The sequence below is a fragment of the Octopus sinensis genome, linkage group LG12, assembly GCF_006345805.1.
Source record: "Octopus sinensis linkage group LG12, ASM634580v1, whole genome shotgun sequence".
NCBI lineage: Eukaryota > Metazoa > Mollusca > Cephalopoda > Octopoda > Octopodidae > Octopus > Octopus sinensis.
The window spans coordinates 12,113,465-12,120,964 of record NC_043008.1 but is presented as its reverse complement, the minus strand read 5'-3'; positions in this window follow the sequence as shown (position 1 = coordinate 12,120,964).

Sequence of the window (7,500 nt, the reverse complement as noted above, 5' to 3'; positions counted from 1 at the left end):
TACACATATGTATGTATGTATGAGCAATTAGGTGTTCAAAAATCAACAGTAGTTTGAATAAGATATCTCTGCTTGGTTATTACATTGATTGCAATAGATTAGATGGAATATGTTTATCATCATCATCATCATCATCATCACCATCACCATCATCATCATCATCACCATCATCATTCTCCTTAAAAACTAGATTATTTTCATTAATAATATTGGTGTTAACTTCGAGTTTATCGATTATGTATGCTTTATAATCAGCGATTTCTCGATTTGTCACTGCCTTTATAGCACCCTGTAGGAGAGCATCTATGAGGTCGCTTGTCATGCTAGAAATAGCAACCAAGTCTCCTTCAAACCACATCGTACTGTCTTTAAAAAAAAAACAGCATTAGAAAATATTGTCATGGTGATATAATGCTTAAGAAACGACAGAGTGCTGATTCGAATAGTTTTCATCATCAGAGATAGGACTGTTTGATTTGCTCTAAGCTAGAGCTAAACAATAACATTTGCCAAGCTAGAATGTCTTTGGTAGAGATCTGCCGCCTCAGCTTTGGTACAGAGTTAAACAGCAATATGTTGGCATGCTGTGCTTAATTAAGAAATGCTTGATGATGATACAAGATTACATCCTGTCACACGAGAATAGAACAATGTTCAAAATGATTCCAAATGCATATTGGAAATGGTAGTAAGGGATCTTGTAGAATTTCTTATTTCTTTACTGCCCACGAGTAGCTACACACAGAGGGGGAAAAAAAGAACAGACAAATGGATTGTCGATTACATCGATCCCAGTGCATAACTGGTACTTATTTAATTGACCCCCCCAAAGAATGAAAGGCAAAGTCTACCTCGGCAGAATTTGAACTCAGAACGTGCTAACGTTTCTTATTTCTTTATTACCCACAAGGGGCTAAACATAGAGGGGACAAACAAGGACAGACAAATGGATTAAGTCGATTATATCAACCCCAGTGCATAACTGGTACTTATTTAATTGACCCCCGAAAGGATGAAAGGCAAAGTCTACCTCAGCAGAATTTGAACTCAGAACGTGCTAACGTTTCTTATTTCTTTATTACCCACAAGGGGCTAAACATAGAGGGGAAAAAAAAGAACAGACAAATGGATTAAGTTGATTACATCAACCCCAGTGCGTAACTGGTACTTATTTAATCAACTCCGAAAGGATGAAAAGCAAAGTCAACCTCGGCAGAATTTGAACTCAGAACATAGCAGCAGACGAAATACCGCTACGCATTTCGCCCGGCATGCCAGTGTTTCTGCCAGCTTGCTGCCTTTCTTGTAGAATTTCTATCAAGCATTTCAGATTTTCACCCTAGAATTATACAATTTTAGGAATACACCTCTGCCAGTGATACATAAAAAGCACCTGTGTTGGTCCCACATAAAAGCCACTCGTGCTGGTACCATACAAATAGCACCTGTGCTGGTGTCACATAAAAAACATCTGTGCTGGTACCTCATAAAAAGCACCTGGACTGGTGCCATATATCACCTGTGCAAGTATTGCATAAACTGCACCTGTATTGGTGCCACATAAAATGTGCTCATGCTCACAGCATATAAGAAGCACCTACTGCAATCTTTAAAGTGGTTAGCATTAAGAAGGACATCCAGCTGTTGAAATCATGCCAAAGATGGCATGTTGTGCAGCTGACTTGCTAGCTCTCGTCAAACAATCCAACCCATGATGCCAGCACGGAAAATAGATGTTAAGTGATGATGATAATGATGATAACGATGATGACGATGATGATGTGCGTAAGGATAAATTGCCATCCCAGTAAATGTGTTTTTGCTTTCCAGCTTCCATTGAGCAACCGGTATTACACAAGAAAGATGTAGCAATCAGAACAAAGACTTTCCAGTTGGATTCCTTCCCAACATTAATTACAACACAAGTTACTGTGCTTGTCTATGCACAGAGAGAGAGAGAGAGAGAGAGGAACAACACTGGAGGTCATAGATGCAGAGATGCAAGTAGATATGTATGCATGTACTTAGATGCACCCAAATATATGCAAACATATGCAGATAAAGATGCGACTGATATCTAACATTGCCTTCCCTTTTATATCTTTTTTCTAAAAAAATACTAAGTTGGAACAAACTCTATCCCACTCTTTCTCTATGTGTATATGTGTGTGTGTGTGCGTGTATGTAATATAATATATATATATATATATATATATCTTTTATAGAAGGACTTCACAGGACTAGAACAGTTTAAAATAAATTACTTTACACTGCTATGTATTGAGTACCTTATTTACTGTGGTTTACCCCAACTCAACCCGGGACCTACATATATATATATATATATATATATATATAGGTATGTTGATGCAGACAGGGAAATAGAAGCTAAAATATGAGTATATTTTTTTAATATTTAGCAGAAGTAATAGAGTGACTCGAGGTCTGAGAGTTTCATGCCACATCTTCAGTTACTCTGTTACTTCTGCTAAATATTTACTTATATATATATATATATATATATGCACACTCATAAACACACACACATACACCCATATAAACATATATATGTATGTATATTTGTCTCATTTAATTGAGCACTTCTATTGCAGTCCTATTAAACATTTTGTTCCTGATAAGAAACAATCACTGTATTATTGATATTGCATATGTATATATATATACACACACACATACTCACTGACATCTCAAAAGTTTATAGACACTGTAATTATTAAAAGGTTTGCTTCTGGAAACGAAATAATGCCATTTGATGCTTTTAGATATTTAATCTAGTCTTTAGTGCAAATGCCTTCAGCAGTGTTTAATGATTTGACCCCTTTGAGCATCAGACTAATGATTATATATATATATATGTGTATATATAGGGAGAATTCCCGAAAAAAAAACAAAGGACTAAGACAAGTGGTGTAGAAAACAAACAGATGTATTAGTATAACGCTCGGGAAATAAAAAAGTCTTCTATGTTTCGAGACTACGCTCTTCTACAGAAAGGGACACAGAAAAAACAAGGAAGAAAAAAAATGTGTGTAGTGGCTACCAATCTATCATATATATATATAAGAAGTGTTTATGTTTATGAATAAATTACAATTATAACTGAGAGGATTGCAAAAACCCTTACATGTCTAGAAATAGCTATCAAAGTCACTATAAACACTCATATTCTATCTCTTCACAATAAAGGTGTCAGTTGGTGACATGACATAAATTTCAAACCTTAAAAATGAAAAATTAATTCTCTATTGCAATTCTGAAGTTAGGAACCTAACAGTTCCATTCTTCTCCTCAGGAGAATATTCCTGTAGGTAGAAAAATTGTCACCAAAGAAAAACATACCTTGGGGCTTAACATGTTTCCTGACCGGCAAGAATAATGTGTCAGCCTCTATCTACACATTTCTAACATTATACTATATTGCTCGATAACTTAGGATTGTGTTTTTTTTTACAGATTTATGATTTGCCAACAATGTATGTATGTATGTTTGTATGTATGTACGTACGTACGTATGTGTGTATGTATGTACATACATACGTATGTATGTATGTATGTATGTATGTCTGTATGTATGTATGTACATATGTATGTGTGTATGTATGTATGTACATACGTATGTATGTATGTACATATGTATGTGTGTATGTATGTACATACGTATGTATGTATGTACATATGTATGTATGCATGCATGTACATATGTATGTATGTACGTATGTGTGTGTCTATGTATGTACATATATATGTATGAATGTATGCACATATGTATGTATTATGTATGTATGTATATATATGCTTGTATGGATGTATTATGTATGTGTGTATGTATGCATGTATGTACATATGTATGTGTGTACGTATGTATGTGTCTATGTATGTATGTATATATGTATGAATGTATGTATGTATGCATGTGTGTACATATGAATGCATGCATGCACGTATATGTGTATGTACATACGTACATATGTATGTGTGTTTATGTCTGCCTCGGTTTTATCCTCCACCACCACTTGACCTCCTGTGGAGGTTTGTTTACATCCCTGCATCTTAGCAGTTTGATCAAAGAGACTGATAGAATAAGTACAAGGATTTTGCAAAACAACAAGCACCATGGTTAATTCATTTAACTGAAATTCTTCAAGGAATTGCCCCAGCAGGGTCACAACCTACTGACTATAACACATAAAAGGATCAAAATATAAAAACAAAAAAAATCATAAAAGTACTGGGATCGATTTGTTTGAAGAAATTCTTCAAGACGGTGCCCCAGCATGGGCACAGACCAATGACCAAAACATAAAAGATAAAAGAAACGCTGAAGAATTCAAAGATATCTTTTATGTGATGGGAATTTCATTTGATAGAATCTTTTGCAAATAAATCAATTTTCTCTATAAACCAAAATAAGCATTACTCTCGTTCCTAAAAGAAAGCGTTGCTGAGAATTTACCAAACTGCTGAAGTTCTCTTTCTGCCTATGATTCTATTTTTATATATCAACTTGCGTAAGTCAAGGTGAACACCAAGTGCATCAATCTCAATAATTTGGAATGGTGGAGGTGATGGTGCTAGGGGTAGTGGTGGAGGGATGTTACGAAGGTCAAGGACGCAATTCACTGTTCTTGACTAAATCATAAATACAAATACATCTTAAATTACTCTACTACTTCTGCTAAATATTTACTAATTTATACCTATATATACATATATCATATAGAGGGCATTACTATACATAAATGCCACACACTAGGAGGGACTCTTAAAGTCAAAACTACCAAAATAAATAAACACATCGTACAGAATGCGAGGGAATGCAACTCTCGAAGCTAGCCAGCTAGGGGAATCCCTCCTAGCATGTGGCCTTTATGTATAGCAATGCCCTCTATATCATATGAATATATATATTTAAGAGAAAATGTAGTGGATTTTTCTCTTATGATGTTTTTCACGCTAACTACTTGATAAATTCTTATAAAGATTTTATCCTATTTTAAAATTATATATACATATATATATATATATATATATACATGCATACATGCATGCATATATATATATATATATATATATATATATATAGCCACTAAAACTTTTTCTATTTTCTCTCCCTGTTTATTTCTGTCTTCCTTTCTGTCGAAGAGCATACGCTCAAAATGTAAAAGACTTTTTCACTTTCCGAGTGTTAAACTAATACATCTGTTTGTTGTTCACACACCCATCTTCGTCTTTTGTGTTTTTGTAAATTCTCACAATATATATGTATATGTATATATACACACACACAGTTGCAAAAGAGCTACTTATAGTTTTATGAATATGTGTGTGTATGTTTATATATATATATATATACATAACCCGTGCTAGCGTGGAAAACGGACGTTAAACGATGATGATGATGATGATGATGATGATGACATACATACACATACATATTGTTTGTGAGGCAACTGTTGTTATCTGTAGGCCTTACTCATCATAAAGTAAATACCACCATGACCGATATCCAAAATACAGTGGAGAAGGCTAGCCATTGGATTTGGTTAAAAAGAGACGGTGAGCAAAGGCTAGAAGAATATTGAGCTTTATTTAATTACCAATTGATTTAGCAAATGGGGCCTCATATCAGTGAGTGGGGGCAGTGCGCATTGATGCCGTCAGGAGGTAGGCCCTGAAACGGCACACATTCTCTCCTGATGACCCTATACACTTGCTGGCTTCTGGTATGCGGAGTTCTCAAATGGTAGTACTTGCATGTGCAAGTTATTTGCAAAACCTCATATTGGAAATATTTGACATATTCCCAAGACTCAGTCTGGCGGGGCTAGTAACTGAAATTAACAGAGAGAAGCAGGTATGGCTGTGTGGTTGAGTACCTTTGGACAGGCTTCCAGCCCTGAGGATAATGTTGAGATATAACAATGTCTGGATAAATACAGAATAGTGTCACAGTATGGAGTCTTGCATCATAAGTTTGCTCCATCGGAAGCTGATGCGGAACAAAGCAACAAATGTTGTGAAATTCATGAGACAAAACTGCAACGGCAGCAGCAATATCAGCAGGAGGGGAGAAAGAAGAGAGGAAGGTAGGGAGTGGGAAGAAGAGGGGAGGAGGAGGAGGAGGAAGAAGAAGAAGAACAACAAGAACAAGAACAAGAACAAGAACAAGAGGAAGAAGAAGAAGAAAAAGAAGAAGAAGAAGAAGAAGAAGAGAAGAAGAAGAAGAAGAAGAAGAAGAAGAAGAAGAAGAAGAAGAAGAAAAAGGAAGGAAAACAAGAGGAAGGAGAGGTGGAAGAAAAAGAGGAAGAAGAAGAGCAAAAGAAGAGGAGAAAAAGAAGAGAAAGTAGAGGCGGAAGCAGAGGAGGAAGAGGAAGAAGAAGGAACTCAATAGCAAGTTAGTGGTTGTAGGCTGTTGACAAGTGGGTGGCTTACCAATTGGGTGGATAAACACTTCTGGTGCAGAGAGTGTTGAAAAGTGATGTGGGTTACACATTCAACCACTTAACTATGGATTAAAAAAAGCTGTCCTTAACCAAACATTTAAAAATCTCAACAAACAACAGCAAAGATTTCTACACTGTTAAATGGTTTTTCGGTTAATTAGAATGTCACACCCTACCCATACCCTTAAGCTGTACATGCCATAGAATATTCATTATTGTTTGCATTAAAATGTTTAATTGAAATATGGAATTAATTTGGTCTTTCTTAAGTACTGCGAGGCACTTATGTTATATTTCTTATCTACAAGGCGCAGGAGTGGCTGTGTGGTAAGTAGCTTGCTTACCAACCACATGGTTCCAGGTTCAGTTCCACTGCATGGCACCTTGGGCACGTGTCTTCTACTATAGCTTCGGGCCGACCAAAGCCTTGTGAGTGGATTTGGTAGACGGAAACTGAAAGAAGCCCGTCGTATATATGTATTTATATATATGTATGTGTGTGTATATGTTTGTGTGTCTGTGTTTGTCCCCCCCAACATCGCTTGACAACTGATGTTGGTGTGTTTATGTCCCCGTAACTTAGCGGTTCGGCAAAAGAGCCCGACAGAATAAGTACTAGGCTTACAAAGATCTACACTTCAGCATTGTTACTAATGCTTCTGGTAAGAGTAACCTTCCTGTTATTAGTCTGTCTGAGACTGCACCTGATTCTATCATACTAACTAGTTTAGTATGGTTTTAAAGTTTGGCATAAGACCAACAGATTTGGGGTAAGGGGCTGAGTGGGTTAAACTGACCCCAGTGTACAACTGGTGCTTGTTTTATCGACTCGAAACGGACGAAAAGCAAAGACAATCCTGGCAGAATTTGAACACAGAATGTAAAGACCAATAAAATATTGCAAAGCATTTTGCTCAGTGTTTAACGATTCTACAGCTCTTCACCTTCGTTATGCAACTAATTACTAAACTGAGGTCAAGATATCATCATCATCATCATCCAGGGTTTTAATTTGAACATAAAACAGATTATTTTG